The sequence below is a fragment of the Thunnus maccoyii genome, chromosome 5 (assembly GCF_910596095.1).
Source record: "Thunnus maccoyii chromosome 5, fThuMac1.1, whole genome shotgun sequence".
Classification (NCBI taxonomy): domain Eukaryota; kingdom Metazoa; phylum Chordata; class Actinopteri; order Scombriformes; family Scombridae; genus Thunnus; species Thunnus maccoyii.
Window position 1 is genome coordinate 4,847,191 of NC_056537.1, and position 19,500 is coordinate 4,866,690.

General features: G+C 39.2%; 1 long non-coding RNA gene across 1 annotated transcript; it reads left to right on the forward strand.

Moving 5' to 3' along the window:
- Positions 1–8,065: 8,065 nt before the first annotated feature.
- Positions 8,066–9,861, forward strand: LOC121898079. Its single transcript, XR_006096345.1, has 3 exons — positions 8,066–9,066; positions 9,311–9,420; positions 9,647–9,861. It is a non-coding gene; the product is annotated as an uncharacterized LOC121898079 (long non-coding RNA).
- The last annotated feature ends 9,639 nt before the right edge of the window (positions 9,862–19,500 follow it).

A 19,500-nucleotide genomic window follows, 5' to 3' on the forward strand; every position in this document is an offset into this window, starting at 1 on the left:
TAAGCAGCTGTTATCATCCCGGCAATGACGGTGACATTTGGAAGTGAGTCAGTCGGTACTGTATCTTGGAGCTAATGAAGTGGAATACATCACATTTAATGAGAGTTTATTGGTGCAGCCTGCAGGGAGGTGGACTGTATTTTGAAGAATTCCTGAATACTGAAGAGTCTCTGATGTGCTAAACAAGACTTGCATTCGTGTTTACTGCATAAGGAGCTGATTTCTTGTGAAAGAGGGACTATTATAATGTTTATTGTAGAGAAAAAGTGAGACCAGAACTTCAGGATTCTGTTCCAGTAGTAAGAAAACCTCATTCAAAATCACATTGACACTTTTAACTACACTAATAACTAAAAATCCAGCCTTGGAACAGAACTTTTCTCAACAGTATGTCATGTGGCTCGCTTCAACGAACACCGTTTTCCATAAGTCCTTGACGTTTGCAGGCCAAACGTCACAGCATGACAGACGAGACGAGTCCATGAGTGAGTGGTGGGATCACGGTGAGTTCAGACATGTCTGTAATCACAGCAGGACAGAGAGGAGTGAACACTGAACGAGTCTTTACACAGCACAGACAGCAGCTAGAAAGATGAATAATGACTTTAGAAGAATGTGTTGAGGAGTTTTATGGATATGTATGAAACTAAGTTACGATGACATAAGTAACCACACTGCTGCATGTGTAGTTTTGTCATAGGAGTTGGGGTTTTTCCTGTGCTCACAAAGATTTGTGGAAAGTAAACTCCAGGAACACACACTATTTTTTTTCAGAAGGACAAACTATAGAAACACTAAATGAGAGATTGCACTGAGTTACAGAAGCTAGTGGAACCGAGGCGAGAAATTCATGTTCTCCTCAGGATGAACTGACTTTTTATCTAGTGCCATCATCAGTTCAAATTTTCAATTTGTCCAGTATTTTGGTTTATGACCAAAATCCCTTCAAAAATAATGACGTTCCCATCAGCCACAGCTGTTTAGTGCTAATTAGCTAATTTGAGCATGCTAACATGCTAAACTAAGATGATACCTACTAAACAGCAGCACGGTAGCGTTATCATTGTGAGCATGTTAGCATGCTGACGTTAGCTGCTGTGCATCACTTCTATCAGATACAATCATACTCACCAAGTTAACTGTAAAAATTTGGGGATGCAGCAACATCACTAAAAAAGAAATCTAACAGAGCAGGAAACAAGAGATGCTCTCATGTTATTGTTATATCAGCCAATACTGAAAGGTAAAAATATTCATCAAAATCCAGAAGTGGAAGAAGCATTCAGACTCTTTACTTCAGTAAAAGTACCAATACAGTAATGTAAAAATACTCCATTACAAGTAAAAGTCCTGCATGACCAATCCTACTACAGTAAAAGTACATAAGTATTAGCAACAAAATGTACTCTAAGTATTAAAGTAAAAGTAGTGGTTTGGTCCCTTCAACTAATATATTATTATATATGACATCATTCAATTATTAATACTGAAGCATCAATGTGTAAGCAACAAAGTACAAGTACCTCAAAACTGTATTTACATACAGTACTTGAGTAAATGTACTTACTTTCCACTGCCATCAAAATCACATTACAAAAATACTCACATGACACGTTTTTCATTAAAAACATTTTGAGTGAAAGTCGGTTTTTCGACTCCTGCGGTTCATTCTGTCAAGTGGATAAAAAGCCATAAAAAGTCTGTTGTTGTATTTCCCACCTGGCAGAATGAGATACTTTTATTTGAAACCCATTTTGCTGGTCCAATTTGACAGCTTTATATTTTCTCCTCCCTCAACAGATCAACCCTCCTCATTTTTAAGAACATTCAGTGGTCCAAGCTGATGGATATTTCCCACCTGACAGGAGGAGATATCCCACTTTGAAGCCCCACTTTCTTTTAAACTTCTATTTATAGATTTTCAATTTACAGAACAAAAAAAAAACAAACATTGGGAGTATAGGACAGAACAAAGACACCCCAAAAACAGCAATTATAGGGCTCACCTGTTGTCAATGTCTGATATCTGCTGGGTTAGTTCTATAAGGTGCTTAGTTTGATCCATTATCCTGTGAGCTGCATATGAAATGATCTGTCCCCTGAGGTAGGCTGAGTGACTCCCATATGATAGTACATGACATTCCAGGGGTGCTATTGACCTCCAGGTAGAAATCGATTTGGTTGGAAATGAGCTTTTTGAATGAATGTGGGTCAAGCTGCCATTAGCACTGAGGTATGGGACTGTTTGGAAATGACATGTCTAGTTGGACACAGCAGTGGTTGGAGGTCATTATGCTATAGTACTGGCAGCTAGTTACAAAGGAAATGGTTCTATGGTCAATCAAGTGGAGGTCAAGTCTTGAATATGAAAGGTGAACTGGCGAGAAGAGTGAATACTGTCTGGTAGTGGGATTGGAGCGTCTCCAAGGATCCAACAACTTGTAGGACTGCATGAACAACAAAATCAATGCACCTGATTTGGTCACAGCTTTGTTTTGTCTGGGAATAGATTTATCTTACATTGGCTGTGGTGTACAGTTGATATCTACCTAATATTAGTCAGGTGAGTTTCCAATAAGGCGAGAGAAGAACTGAGGGTTATACCGGTTGGGGCCGTTAAGCTACCTAGATTGCCATATAGCTTTCCTGATACAATGACAAATCAGCCATTGTTATCTGGTATTTCACTGATTGGCATGACTGGAACACCTTTCCTTATTAGTATTGCTGCCCCCCTAGATCTGTCTCCATAGTTGGAGTGGAATATCTGTTCAATCCAGCCTTTCTTCAGCTTGGTGTGTTCAGAGATGGGTCTCCTGAACTCACATGATGTCTGAACCCAGTGACTTTAGGTGTGTGAAAACCCTGTTGCACTTGTTGGATCCCCGTAATGTCCCAACGAATGAACCCGGAGTTTTAGCCATTGTCTTGATATATTGTTAAAAGATACGATTGTGTAGCCAGTTGGATGGTTGCAGGTAAAATATAGGTTCCTATCATGATAGAAAATGTTGAAGAGTGTTCAGATATGTCATTGTTTTCCATTGGGCAAAAAGCACAAACAAAAATAAAATGGCTTTGGTTCCCTGTGCTGACCTGTTCTTAATTCCCATATCGCTCTAGCTTCTCCTACCTTATAGGGAAACTTTGGTATTTTTCAACCTGGACCCTTTTTTCCAATCTTTTTGTGTCCAAGTGACTAACAGAGACAACAATTTTTGAAATTGGTCCATTATCGAGTGAGCGCGTTGCAGCTGGCAGCCGCGAAATGGGCTGCAATGTAGTCCGACAGGGCAATTGCCCCCCCCGTCAATGTACATCCACTACAAATGTTTTTACCACTGACAGGCTCAGATTGCTATTATAGGTGTCTGACAACATTATGGAAAGGACCCTACAGAGAAATAAAAGGTTTTTCTTTGCCTTTCGCTTGATCCCGTCTGTTTGTCATTGTGTCTAACCAAGTCGCATTCTCAAATCTCACAAGACTACAGATCTTCAGCCTTGGCTTTGAAAATTTCTCCATAAAAATAAGCTACACTTTCTATACTCCAACACAACAAACTTTTCCAACTCTCCAACTCCATCATGGCTGAATATTTAGCTGATTTCGACAACAACTCATCTATCGTGAGATTTCAGAATGAGTCACATTTGTCAAGAAGTGCCTGCTTAAAACTTTTTAAATGAAAAGTTCTGCAGAGCCTCGTCACACACAACTACTCCATAGCTCAATCTCTCAAGACTATAAAGCCCTTTTTTTTAAATCTCTCTGCTGGTGACTCCTCCTGAGAGAGCAGCAGCAGGAGCATTTGTCACAGTAACAGCCCCGAGAAAATCTTAAATGTGTCTCGTTTAAGCTTTGTTACGAACGTTAGCAAACTGCCAAATGATTCAGCACAATGACTTTTTTAATTAGTGTCTCCTGCTGTAAGGCAGATTTTAATAGTGGTTTTATTTTTATCGGCTGTTTACAAGGAAGCATGTCTCAAAAATAATCTTAAGTGAGTCATTAGGTATTCTGTGCTCTGTGCTGTATGTGTGATATTTAAAGCAGTTTGCGTGTTTGAGAGATACAGCAGAGACACTGAAATCACCTCTAATGCCCATAGGGGAAGAAGATCAATCACTAAATCATTTAATTTTTGGGCTTGGCTCTTGTTTATCTCCACTTACCCCGACTTGTCCTTGTAAAGTGCTCTGAGACTCATTTTGTATTGAAATGACTGGAAACTGATAAATGACTAGATGTCCAATTCAGGTTTATATTACATTATTCTGTGTAGAGCTGAGCAGCAGAGGGACAGAAGCAAAGTTGTTGTCAGCTGAATTTATCTGTTGACCATAGTATAAACATTATTATCAGGATTTTACCTTTAACTTATGGGTGTAATCAGTGGTTCTGATCTGTACTTTGTTTTTTTTATCGCCCTTGTTCAAAGTGCTACAGAATAAATTGATGCTCTCTTTGGCACTTTGCAAGTCATGATAGGGAAATTTACACAACCAAGAAGGATGCATTTGCATTTCATTGGTGTAATACATAACAATTTATACCAATAATGTGTTTTAATTTAAAAGATAAAGCTCTTTTTATTGTCAACAAATCCCATGAGAAGACCAAAATCAACAATTAACTGATCTACTAACATGTATTGTGTGTGTGTGTGTAACCAAAGCCTGATATATCTTATTCCTCTGTGCTGTAGACCTCTGTTGTTGTCCAAAAACTATTAAGAACAAATCAGTGAGTCACACTGCTGCACTGGGTGACATGTTCCTTCATTATGAAGAGTTTGGGCACGTTAATTGGTTTAGAAGCGGCTCCGAATAGTTTGAGCTTTGACTTCCACTCTTTGACTGATATCATCTTGTTGTGTCCTCTTCTTCTTCTGCAGTGGTTTAATGGCATTAATGCTGTCTCCCGGCTCCGGTTTGTGGTAACAGCACGTTTATTCTACATCCGCAGTAATGACAAAGGACAATAGAGTAGAATGATCATCTCTTGTGGACAAATACAGCTGCCTGGAAAGATGGCACCACATTAATGTTAACTGGCTAATACCTGGAGTTTTCAATCTGCAATAAAATACAAAACGAATAATATCTAACCAAATTAAGTAAGCTCAGCTTTTATGTGCTTTACAAGTTAGTTAACATTATTTTGTCCATGGCCATTCACAGACATGATGCCTCGCTGGTGAATTCTCCGTTCCTTTGAGGATTACCCATAATCCCTTGGTATTGCTACTCAAACATATGGCGTAGTTGTCCTGTTTAGCAGGATTCAGAGGAGACATATTCTGCTTTTTTTAAATTTATATACTGTTACGATTTCAGATATTAAATATGATAAGAGTTCCCAAACTTGAGGTGAGACAAAGCCCAAGTTTAATTTGAAATGTCTTTTTACTTTCACAGCAAGATGACGTCAACTCATGCAAATAAACATCTGTCCGTTCTATAATCTTTGTTGCTGAGGTTGTTTGTGTGTCAACTCGCATGTTTCAGATCTGATTCAGGCTCCAACATGTGCAGATGGATTTGAGAAGTTTATATTTGGAGTAAAGAACGAGAAAACGTAGTGAAATCCTGCTACTATAGTTTGTTTACGTAGCCTCCAGAGATGGAGGAAGCTTCTTGAAGCTGACCAATCAGAACAGAGTGGGCTCATCAGGAGGCGGGGCCTTAAAGAGACAGGAGCTAAAACGGCCTGTTTCAGACAGAGGCTGAACTGAGGGGCTGCATAAAGGGCCGGTTCACTAACAAAGACCACGCCATTTGAACGGTATAAAAGTAGATTTATTTGGATTGTCGAGAGGGTTCAGGATTGATGAGGAGAGTGTATGGTGGGCTGGATGCCGATCGAGGAGAAGGATGAAGGGGTCGATTGCCGGGGGATGAATGGGAGCTGAAGGTTGGGGTCGAGGAGAGGGCTGAAGGGGGTTGATGGCGTTGGGACGACCAGGGACCAAATGGAATCACAAAGAGGCTGGAGCGTCTAGGAACCCGGGGGTTGAGCCTCAGGGTGGGGGACACGTGTCTCGATGAGCTTTCTGCTTCGTCATCCCCCTGTGGTTCCTAGAATAGGGAGGGAGGAGAAGAATGGAGTTTGTGGGGGTAGGGGGCGTGAGAGCTGAGACGTACGGGAGAGAAAGGAGTTAGGCACGCTTATATAGGTATGCACAGATGATTGAATTAGTGAGGCGCAGGTGATTGAATTTAGTGAAAGAGAGGGGCGTGGTCTGGTTCCTGAACCTTTGATATAATAATAACTCCATTATAAGATAAATAAGGATTTTTTAAAACTGTAAATCATAAAAAGATATTGCAGTTGAACCCCAGGATAAACATATAGACTTAGAAAGAATACATCCCCTTTTAATATTAACCTTTTAAACTATGTTACATATGAAGCATGTTTTTGCATTTTCTTTGGCCGATTTCTGGATATTCTGTGAAAATTTGCATTATATTTGGATGGAAACCTGACTGTAGTGTCATATTTGATTTTATCCACTGATGCATCTTTGTTCTCAGAGAGAATGTGATTGTGCAACCAAAACAACTTATCATTCATGGTACAGTAGGTATCAGATTGCTTGTTTATGCTCCAAAATGTGCACTGAACTATAATGTGGGTGCCTTTGTCCATGGCCATATGTTGTGTTTTGAGCTTTTTTCATTTTTTTCTCTTTTTTCATTGGATTGTGACTATAAAAGACTATACACGTGTCATTTACCTGTTTAATAAAAAATTGGGTCTCATTGTAGGTATCAATTTCCAATCTACCTTGCTTGCCTGCTCATTAAATTGGCAAACAGCCTCTTTAATCATCCAAATTGATTTAGTGTATATCAGCTGTCCATTCTTGCAGGCTCAAGAAGTTCAATCATCATACATCCTGTCCTAGAGTCCAAACATTTACTAATTTCATCCTTTTTCCTTTTGCGCAAGCTGAAACTTTTGGGACCATTTTTCTTCATCCACTCTGAGATTAAAATAGAAAAGGACAGAAAGGTTCCACTCTCTGATTTTCACTTTCTTCAACTCTAATAGTTCATCCATCTGTAATCTGCAGCTTTTCTGCAGCAATTTATTTTTTGAGAAGTTGGAATTAAGACAGAACGAGGTTGAACCTGCTTCATTCAGGGGTTTGGTTGGAGGAGGAAATGGCAGCGAAACTAATTTCTTACCCAAAAAACAATGCAGTCAAGTTCCAATTCTTTTGTTTAACAAATTGAAAATTAAAAATTCACAGCATATAGTATAGTATTTAAAAAATGTCATAGACACATGGGTGGATATGCGGTCCCTTTTTAGGCACTAAACAAAAGAATAAAAGAAAAGGGATGACTGTTCTTCAGGAAGTGCCCCTAAATATGTTCACGTTCGAGTGACAGTGCCATCTAGTGGCCGTAGTAATTATGACGGGAGCAAAGGAGGAAATCAGATGACGTTATGGATGGGTCAACAAAATATCCAACTTTAACACAAGAGTCACTTCCTGTTTCCAACAGCGAATCAACATTGTTTTTTAAAAGCCATGACTATGATCAACCCTTCATCTGTCTATAGTGGCTATAATCAATATTTTTTATTATAACAACAATGTATGAGTTGTCAGTGTGTAATGTGTTGGTTGTGGCTCGTAGTGATGAACCTACAGAGACTCTGCAGCTCCTCTCGGCTTTACGGAGCTTTATAGTGAGTTTCAGCTCATTGTTTATCTGTCTGGCTGCAACTTTACTGTTTTGGTTCACTCTCAGCGCTCTTATAGCGTCGTTTTGGGCCGCAGCAGGCAGCTGTTTTCAAAGAAAAAGCTCTAAAAAGCCACTGTACACTACCTGCTCAGCACCAAACAGCAAACAGACACAATTAGCTGTAGACAAGCTGGTGAACACAGTGGAGCATTTAGCAGCTAAAGAGCCAGATATTTCCCTCAGGAGTTGGTAAAACAGAGCTAAAAGAGAGTGAATATTGGACTTAGATTCACCAGGTGGACAGAAACACGACTCCACATGAATGATAATGTTGCTCCGTAACTGCTGGATGTGGAAATAAGTTCATCATATCAACTTAAAAGATGATGATACGTCAGTGTTGTGTTCACTACTTGTTTCTGCTGAAAACAAATGGACAAATCAGTTTGTGCAAGAAGATGAACTGGACTTTTAGTGTCACATGCCAAGTGTACAGGACTTATAGAGAAGATAACTTGCTAAATTGCAAATGAAACATCAAGTGAAGTACAGTGGGCGCCTGACGCTGGGCAGCTCATGTTCTTGAAATAATGGCGTTCGAGGAGTTGTAAGTTTGTAAATAGGCATATTGAAACACTGAATTAACAGCATTTGACAAGCTCAGAACAGCTTATTGTGAAGAAAAATGCAGATTAAAACCACACTTGGCTTGTGACATTTTAGTGCCAGAAGACTTGAAAAACTCATCCCACTTATTTTCTGGCTTCAGTAACCTCACAGACACTACAGTCATGTTTTTCTCTGTTTTTCTTTTATGACAGCAATCAGAAAACATTTCACACACACACACACACACACACACACACACACACACACACATCTGTCTCCCGTCCAACATTTTTCAAATCTTCTAAAGTGTTGTATTAGACAGAAATGGACTGCAAACCTTGTTATTACAAACTTTTTTACAGAAAGTGAAGTGACCATTGTCAGGCTTCTGTTTGTCTCCTGATGATAAATGGATCTTCGCCTCTTAGTAAACACAGCTCACATTGTGAGTTTTAACAATAAGTCCCTGATTCTCTCCGGACCAGCGCTCACATTGGATGTGTATCCTTGTCACGGCTCTGGGCTGTCGGCCTGGGACCGTTTGATACGAGGAAGCCGCTCAACTGAACTACAAAACAAATTAATTTTTGTCACCGGAGTCGGGCCGAAAACTTCCCAAAGTTGAATCACAGATTTTTTTTTTTCCTTCCAGCAGGGGACCGTGATACCACAGAGCCGGAGCTGCAGACGAGTGTCGATTACATCTGTTTTCTGTCCCTTCAAACGTGTCAAATTAACCTGACGTGCAAGACGGTTTGTCACACAGAAACATTTGAGAAGTCGCCCTTGAAAACTTTTTGGGAAAGGGCAGGCACTTTCAAAAAAATACTTGGCTGGTGATTGGATGAACCATCTGTCTGTCACCGTCTCACTAGATCACAAGATCATGCAAGAATCCTCATTGGACGTGCATGTATTTTGTATAAAGAGCAGGATTTTATGTATTTTATTCATGGTGTCTGACCTGCATTCACTGTTTTCTCTTTGTTCCTTTCAGCCAGAAGTTACACAACCGTCTTGTCATGCAGGCGTCAAGAAAATGTCACAACACAAAAGAAGTTTGATTCTAGTTAAAGCGCTGCTCTTTCTGGTTTTTTTCTCCACAAGGTTTGTTGCTTTGTGTGTCGTTATAATTGATGTTTTATCACCATTCGAACAAAACGGGACCCAAACTGAAGGATTCTGTGCAGAGATCACTGGCTGCTGAACCACAGACGTCTGATTGTTGATGAGATGTATTAATATTTTCACGGCTGTGTGTGTGTGTGTTGAAGCCAGTATGTTGTTGTCCACAGATGACATTTCACTTGACATTTGTCGGTCATCTCAACAGGATTAAAGAACTGAACACCGTCACGCTGCTGCCTTCAGACGCTCCTCGCTCACTGCAGATGAACAATGACGTTATTAACGGCTGAAAGGAGTCGGTGCAGCTCCGCTATACATGACGACATCACTCAACACAACACACTGCACTGTAATTTTGTTTTACAGCCCTGTGTTGTACATTCATTCATTCTGTGGTGGCCAATAAAACTGGAATACTTCCTCTGGCTCATTCTATCAGTGTTCATTCTGATAATCTTGATGAAGGTTTAGTATTTTAACAAAGATGGTTATTCGTTTTTATCAAATTGAAAACAAAAATTAAAGACATTTAGATACATTTTTGTCCTGCATTTTTAATTTTTATGTCTTCTAAGAAGCTGGTGAAGTACAGCAGGCTCCAGCATCAACATTTCATACAATTTATTATGCTTCTCAGTTCATTGTCAGGTTTTGAACATGTTTCTGCTTCCAGAAGCTCATTAGGCGTCTTTGAGTTGTAGTTATTTTAGCCTTAAGTTATATGCAAACGCTTAAAAATAATCCAAATTAGATCCAGTGAGTGGATTCAGTAATGGATTTGAAAACAAACGGAATAAAAAATAACCATTACAGTCTGAATAAAACAGACTTCCAACTATTGAGTCAGTCAACATCATTAAAAAACAAACATCAAGCATCAATGGAAGAATTTTCCAACCAGACATGTAGTGTTATTAATACTCACCAGTATAATCAGTGCATCTCAGCTGGTCTGAGTGTCCTTCAGTCATGGTTTAAACCAGATTTTAAAGCGGACATATTCTCCTTTTTCTGGTTTTCTGTTATTTATATGTTGTTCTGATGTTGGATGTTAAACATGGTCCAAAACTTGAGGTGAATGTATGTAGAAATGCTGTCTGCAAGTCGAAAGTCAGGGCTTGAAGGCTTCTTTGCAGCGTTTATTTCTACCTTGCTGATGTGCCGATGTCAGCTTGTCGTGCATGCCCATAAACAGCCGTCCGTACTGTAGTCCACTTTCATATTTCTGATCGGATTTCGGCTCAAACATGTACGTTTGGATTTGAGAAGTTGATATTTTGAGTAAAAAACAAGAAAAAGTAGTGAAATCCTGCTTCTATAGTTTGTTTACGTAGCCTCCAGAGTTGGAGGAAGCTTCCTGAAGCTGACCAATCAGAACAGAGTGGGCTCATCAGGAGGCGGGGCCTTAAAGAGACAGGAGCTAAAACGGCCTGTTTCAGACAGAGGCTGAACTGAGGGGCTGCATAAAAGGCTAGTATGAGATAAATAAGGAGTTTTTAACTGGAAATAATGCAGATATTCCAGTAGAGCCCCAGAATATAACTATAGAGCTGGAAATATGCAGAATAATTCCCCTTTAATTGTTTAAAAGTGCTCTCTGATAGTCAGAGTACTCACTACTTGAACTAAAAAAGAAGTTTTGACTAAACTTTAAAAAAGAAAATTCAACACAACAGTCCCTTCTACCAGTTATTACAATCTGTTTAAACTGTTTTTTCTGCAGGATTGCGAATGATTTTAAATAATAAACCAACCATCTGGTGTCTCTGTGTATAGAGAAAGGAATAAAAGTGGAAACCAGGTGTGTGTGTGTATACTTAATGAAGGTTGCTTTGAACCAAATGTGACATAAAGCAGTAAGCGAGACGTGTGCAGGTGTGAAAAGATTTTTAGTACATAAAGGATTACAAACTATTTCTAAAGCTTAAAAATGAACCATCACCAGTAATTAAAAATTAAAATCAGTGATCATCTGTCCTGTTCCTCCTCTATGCAGATTTTTCCAGATGGTGTGAAGATTCAAACGCGACCTCTGGTTCATAAATACGCTGCACGCACCTGTTCAAAGACTTGTTCCTACATACGGGGCCGTGAGCAGCTGGCAGAGTTTAGCATTTTGTGGAAGTTGTGGTGGGTCTGTAAGCCACCGTGTGTGTTTAATCTTCAGCTCTGAGATGAAGAGTCTACAGATAGAAACACCAGCGTGTCACCAGGATTCAGACGACCAAATGTGACTGACACGGAGACGGAGAGGAGGGAGGTGTTGGGAGGTTTTCTATTTAACAGAGAACCAAAAGCATTGTCTTTAATCACAGATATTCACGGACAGCTTGTTCTCCTACGGTAAGAAAATATATTAAAACATATCTTGACATTTCCTTTGCTGACTGAACAACCTTCAGGCAACTTGAGCAGAATCCATTTATAGCAGAAATGTGCACGAAGACATAAACATCACAAAGAAAGTAAAGCGAAGAAAGAAATGTGAATGAGAAGAAGCAGGAAGAACAAGAAGACATTCATGCTCTTTCATAATTTTTATTTAAATATGAGGCATCCCAAATACCATCACGGACAAAACAGAATAAAAAGTAGTTCACCGTCATTATCACTCTACATAATCTACATTATTTTAACCTCCATGCTGGCTTTTTAAACATTATTTTGTCATTTTTAGTGAACTCAAAGTCCTGGATGGCATTTTTTTTTTAACCACAGAGAAATAACAGAACATGGTCTGTAATAGACACGGACATTCAGCAGGACAAAGCCGGAGAGTTGAAGGTGAGGTAGAGACACTGTGTGTGGTGAAGAATTAAAAATCGTCCTCCTTCTCAGAGTCCTAACTCAGTCACATCTTAACACACAGACACGAGACGCATATTGATATTATTCAGTGTGAATTACACTTCTGAGAAAAAAAAGAGGCTTCTGAACTTGGCTGAGAATCTTCACTTTTTTAAGTTTCCTTCAGTATCACAGTAATCCAGTGATAGTTGGCTGTACATTTATGGCTACACTGCAAACAGGAAGTGCTAACAGCTAATTCAGCAGACTTTTAATGGAGCCAATTTGACAAAATGTACACAAATATACACTAAAATAGTTTTTTTTTTGCTTTCCTGATGGTTTTATTTTCTTTATTTCCATTGACTTAGTGGTTCCCAAATAGACCGATATATTGGTGTTAGCATGTTTCCAGGTTAGCAAACATATTTTTGTAGTAGGGACAAGTCTGATCGTTAGCTAGCTTGTTTACCTGCAGAAATTTTTTAAGTTTTCTTACTTAAATAAGTTGTAATAATAGTGTGTAATGGTGATCACACTTGATTTGATCACCACCTGCTGTTATGGGAAAAGTTTAGAGGTCAAAACACTAACTATTGTTAGACCACCGTGTTTCAGACCAACGTGTTTCAGCTTGTGGTCTTCATCAGGGTCATTACAAAACACATTACAAACAACATTTTAATAGAGTAGATTAGGTATGAAGCAAAATGGTAAAAATAAAAAAATATAAAAGACCAATCATGTACATCCAAACACATATCAGCCAACTGGGCATCTACAAGGACTGGTTGGATATATGGTCATGTGGCTTCAGGCCAGTCGTTGTCCCAGACTGGCAGAGAGGCAAGAGGAGGTCCAAGAAGGGACACGGGTGACTCCGTATTTGGTTTATTAACCAGAGAAGTGCAATTAAGGATTGGTACTTGGGTTTGCACAGAAGAGGTCTTAATCCAAAATGTGCCTATTTGATATGGTGTACTTTAAAAACACTTTACCTACAAACAGTAGTAATAATATAAATAACTTTATGAAATGCCATGCATAGAAAGAGTAGGAAGAGCAAAAACAACATAAAACAATATAAAATGATACATTATAAAAACCACTACAAAACCACATAAATAAGGGATATTTAAGAACGACTATAAAAACTCATTAATTGATAAATCCATATTCATGCCCCTGGAGATTAAACTTGGCTGGACTGGACTTAATCACTTCTACACCTATAAAAATAGAGATGAAATGTAATGTTGCTTATATATTGAAATGTCTTGCAACAGGACTGTTTACATCATTCCTCTTAATGGAGCTCCTATGTTCAGTGATATGCAGGTTATTGGGGAAACTGAATAAAATAAACAAAACCCTGAAGTGGTGCCAGAAACAAGTAAAACACGTTAAGTTTTATTTGACATTCGAACATCACATCATAATTACCATAAGTCTGTTGTGTAAACTTTTTTGTAAAAATTCTGTGTAATTACAGCTGTGACAGTGGGTTGACTCATAATCAGAGAAGCTGTCCAGAAAGCTGCTAAATTACCAGAATTAAATGCAAATTGCAGCATAAAAGCAGAACATTAATTTAACATGACACCGACCCTATTAAAACACACACTCACACACACACACACACACACAAACACACACACTCAGAGCTGACAGAAAATGCCAATTTACTTCACATCAGAACCAACACAGCAGTCTTTATGCTCTCCCACCTCTCGTTATGCTTCTTTTCATTACTAGAATCCTGGAAACGATGTTTTGACATCAAATGCAAATCACCTCTTCTCCTTCCTCTTTAATCACAGACTCTCCTGCAGGGCTCCCAGCTTCCCCCGTCAGACAAGCCGATTTATTCAGCGCAGTCGAGAGTCAGAGATACCTGCTCTGTACCACCCTGAACCGGTGTATGTGGCAGCGTTGTGAGGCCTTACTGTTGCTTTGTGTTTGCACTGTGGCTTTGATCACAGGCGAAGGTTTTTACATGTAGCTGTGAGGCAGGTCGGGCTCATTGCGTTACAATTTCTCTGCCTCCCAGTACTGAACAAGCAAGTAAATTGGGCTGCATTTTTTTCAATAGTGGAAGAAATGAGTAGATCTTTAATTTCATGCATTCAAATTAAATTACTTAAACACTTAATAACTTAAATAAGCAGCAAAATGTACTTAAAGGACCAGTGTGTAGTGGTCAGTGGCATCTAGCGGTGAAGTTGCAACCAACTGCATACACCTCTCCCTCCCCTTCCAAGCGTGTAGGAGAACGTATGGTGGCTGCAAAACTCGCGAAAAACACAAAAAACGCCAACAGCCCTCTCTAGATCCAGTGTTTGATTTGTCTGTTCTGGGCTACTGTAGTAACATGGTGGTGTGACATGGCGTGCTCTGTGTAAATGTATTTAGTGTCTTAGTAATGTTACGGAGCATTGTTTCAATGAATGGGTCTCAGTTTTGTTCACATTTTGTGCTCTGCTAGCACACAAACAATGTGATACACATTCCTGATGGTTTTATGCTATTCTACTGATCAACAGTTGGTGGTAACGTGGCAAGAAATGTAGTAATGTACCTGCAAAAGGCTGAGAAGAAGACCAGGGTTAGGGTTAGGGTTAGGGGTTGTTAGCTAGCAAACACTGGAAGAACATAGGCTATATTTATATAGCTAGCTTAAGGCACAGTACAATCACATCAATAACGAGGTATAACCAACCATTGTGATGATTTTACATAACTAACCAGTCTAAGCAGTAGGCCAACTATGGAATTAAACTGGCTGATAGCAGGTCTTCCATCTGCTGACATTAGCAGGCTAACTAACCAAAAATAACTAAACATTAATGATGCGCACAGTCGTGGTGATTCTTACCTCTATATTGTTCTTTCTGCTGCTCCTCTTCTTTGCACCGCTTCCTGCCTTGTGCGCCTGATAATTTTGTCCTTTTTTGACTCAATTTGCTGCTGCGACTCAAAGGCAGACCCAGACGCTCTCACAGTCTTGGAGGATAGCGCGTAATATCGTGCATGCTGATCGGTTACATGTGTCACATCATGATAGCAGGCAGTATTTATTCCACCATGTTGTCAACTTGTGACAGTTCAGGGGGCGCAGTGTGTTTATTACTGTAATTAAAAGGCTGTTTTTGTTGATGATGTTGTTACTGTAACCTGGCTTTCACCCTGTTAGCTTTTGTTGTGTTTAGTTGGTCTCTAATTTCATTTATCTTTTACAAAAGTACAATAAACCTATTTTTAGTTACTCATGGTTGGTCTCCCCTGCTTTGTCCAGCCTTGAGTCGGGTTTTGACAGATTGGGGGCTCGTCTGGAATCAAATGAAGCATTTTGCTAAAATGAAATTTAGCCTTTGTGGTAATTTGTCCGCCTTTGTTTTTGCTTCCTCCTGTGATGATGGAGGTTTGTCAGTTTGTTTGTAGGCATTTGGTTTTTGGTAAGTCTGGACTGAAGACTACTTGGTTATTTATTGTGCATCCTGGTTTAAGGTATTTGTTTTTGCCCACTAGGTTTTGGTAACAATTTCATTACAAATTCTTAAGGATAAAATAGATTTTTCAGTAAAACAATGAGTATTTCCCTTCATTTGTCATGGCCTAAGAGCTGGGTGTGTGTCTTTGGGATTATTGAGATTCAATTTGATCACATTGTTGTTTCTGTTATTTTGCAATAGAAAGGTTTTATGGTAACCAGAGATGATAAACCATGTTTCCTCAGTCCTTAGCATGCGAATGAAATCAACTAAAAAATATCACATTATAATAAAAACATTAAATCAGATTGATACAGATGAACCAATGTGGGCGCAAAATGTTCATATTTGGTGACGTGTGGAATGAGACGAGCTAGCAGATGCCTGTCAACTTTGGTAAATATTAATAGCTGAACCATTTGAAAGTTTTGAACCAGCAGTGCAGAATAAAACTTTAAGATTGTGCAAACGTCTTTGAGTTTAACAAGGTCTGACTTATATTAATATTGAGGAAAACTGACATAACTGTGCTCATCAATGAAAAAGCCCCAAATGTAATAATCATGATTGATGACCATTTCCCAGAACATGTCATATATAGCGTTTATATATTATTCCTACCGTCTAAGCAGCCAAGCTTTATAGAACGGCACAGAATTCAACTTGCAGAGTCTAAAACTTGCTTGTGACAGGTGGTCCATCACAGGGAACTCTGGGTCTGCTCCAAAACCCAGCTGGCACTGTGCCGGACTGCGCCAGACTGGTGAGGTGTGGTTTCCACTCCTTATAAATTCAGCACATGAAAAGGAGCCAAATCATCAACAGCTGCTGTGGTGAGAAAAAGATACCGACCGACAGCACGGCACAGAGTAGAGACTGAGAAGAGTCAGGAAAAAAAAAAAACGTTCACGTGGATGAATCCAAATGGAAACTTTTTAGTTGAGTAATTGTAGATCTGAGCGTCCCAACGAGCATGAACTGTGACATCACAACCTGTGGTCCAGTACGCGACTTAAGGCACGTTTCAGACTGTGTGACAAAAACCTGTGTCTGACTGTACCAGATTAATGTGAGGCTGTCAGATTGTGCGATGACTGTGTGGTGAATCATAGTGTTACGATGGAAATAGAAAAAAGCTTCGGTGGCCCTGAGGTGCAAAACACAGCAACACTTCACAAAACACAATGTCATCTTTTGTGAAATGTTGTGTTTTGCACCTCAGGGCCACTGTAAAAAACTTTATGAGAGCAGAGACGTCATCGGCTCGTCATCCGTCTGCATCTCTCGTGTTTTGACAAAGTGCAGCAAAGTCACACAGACTTTTACATTTTCCTGCCATTGTTTTGCTTGTGTGTGTGTTTAAAATGTGAGAGACGGCTGCTGAATGACAAAAAGCATATTTATTAATATTTGTATATTAACAGTGGATCAAACACAAATATAAAAGCGGTCGGCTTGAAGTGATAAACTCAGGTAAGACTATTGCATGTGGCATTAAAATGAGGAGAATGCGATCGGATCGGCCAGACCACATTTGGAGGTCTCGCATTGTGATCAGGTGTAAATGCAATCTGTACATAATATCCACATTCATAAGAAACAAAGTCACCCAGCTCCACCTCTTCCTGCCGGCTAAAGCAAGTCCCACAAAAGCTACAAGTAAAAGCAGCAGCCCAAAGTCTTCATTTGCAAAAAGTGAGTTAGAAATGAATAACTTCAATTTGCGGCAGCAGTTTTCCTGACCTGGAATGTGTCTCGTTTGTTATTGATCACATTGGGGGCACAATTAAGAAAATGAGAACGCATTTTATCTAACGAATTTAATCCTTAACTCTTTTAATTTCATCTGATGCACTTTGCTCCAGGCGCTGCAGCAGGCTAATGCTAATGCTAATGCTAATGCTAACGCTAACTCAAGGACAAACAGCCGCTGACGGTCCTCGTCTGGACTCTGTGAGACTTTAAATCAATTTTCATCAACATGAACATTACAGAACATACACGCTAACAAAAAAGCGAACTATAAAAGCGAACATCTCAGCTCACGTGTTGAACTACGCGTATTCTCACGAAATAGGATGACGCTCTGCTCATATCAGCATGAATGAGACAAAATTACGAAGATGTGTGACTCAGTAATAAATCCTTTGTAACTTTTATTAACCCAGATAAAGGTCACATCATTGCTAAAAAAAACCTGTTAAAGAACCTTTTAAGCCCAATGACGTTTATTCTATGTAGAGAGGACGTCTCTTTGGGACGTCTGCTCTCAACCAATTAAAGACTAAATTAAAGTTAAAAGTTTTTTTATGAAAAATAAAAAACAAAACATGTATAGATGTGTTGCACAGCAAAACTTCGAGAAGTGTTTGAACTGTTTTTGAAGTCATGTCCGGGTGGACCTTTACTGAACATGGAAAGGACGACAATCTGTGTCGTCTGCTCACAACCAAATAATATTGATTAGAAAGAGAAATGAACACTTTGATTTTTGTTTATCTGTCTCCAAATATGTGCACACGTTTCTCAAAACTGACTTGATTTTCATGCTTTCATGTGTATGTTGCGGTTCTTGGCGTCACACTAGGACAACTTTTAGCCGGAGACAGAACGTCATCGTCTGACCAACGTTTGCTGGGTCTATCTCATCAAAAAGATCACAAAAATAAGCTTAAAATGTCAAGTTGACCTGTTCTCAAAGAGCACACGCTGAGTTTATATTTTGACATGTACAGGGTATACTTGAGATATAAAAATCCTGGTTGAAAAGAGCAAGTCTTAAAACACGATCAAAAAACAGCGGTCGTCGTTGTGAGGGCGATGAGTCAGGTTTGAGTTTGTGTTAGGAGACTTTAAAACACACTTCAAGTCCTCTTCTGTCCTCTGAGACTAAACCTGCTCCTCTACTTTCTTGTTTTCATCAGTTCAGCTGAAGAGCTTCGAGTCTGCAGTCTGCAGGAATCCAACAAACCAGACAAGAGTGCAGATTTAAAGTCATCTGCTTTAAATTCCAGGCAGATTCTGACTGTTAGCCAACAACAGGTCAGGTCTAACTTTAATCTAAATGTTTATTAATGCACATTGTTTCTCTCCGATTCAAAGTTTTAATGAAGACATCAGTCTGCTGTTTATTCTCTGCCATCGCAGCTCTTGTGCTCCTGACAGCAGCAGCATTATTTCTCACAATTAAACTCTAAAGTTTTAATTGTCATTTAATCCTCTCAGGATCTGTTTTAGACCAACAGTGCCTCCAACAGGTGATGCCCCATCATTACACCAGCTCAACAGAGGCTGTGTGTTCATGCACATTTAATCTCCTTTCAGTCTGAAATAAATTGGAGAAAATTAAAATATTTTCACCTAGACACTATATATATAAATTTTAATTTGTCAGGCTACTCAGCATATTAAGTGCATATTTCCAAAAGCTGTATACAAACACATGTCAGGGGAAAACAAAACAAAACAAACAAACAAAAAAAAACATACCCACTCATTTGACATCCTAGACAACCACCTATGTGTCCTCATCACCAGGCCCACAAGGAATCTGCACCCGCAGAATTCCGAAATTTCCCACATATTTTCCGCAGATTTTAAACCAATAGAGATGCTGCTTGTAAGTTTTATGTTTGAGTGTCATGTTTTTTGCCGTTTTTAGAGGTTCTCAAAAGATATTTGGTGAAGTTGAGGTCAAAGGGGCCTTATCAGTTATTTATTTATGTATTTGTTTGTTTATGTGTTGTAGTGTTAATTGTTGGGAGATGATTAATGGTTAATG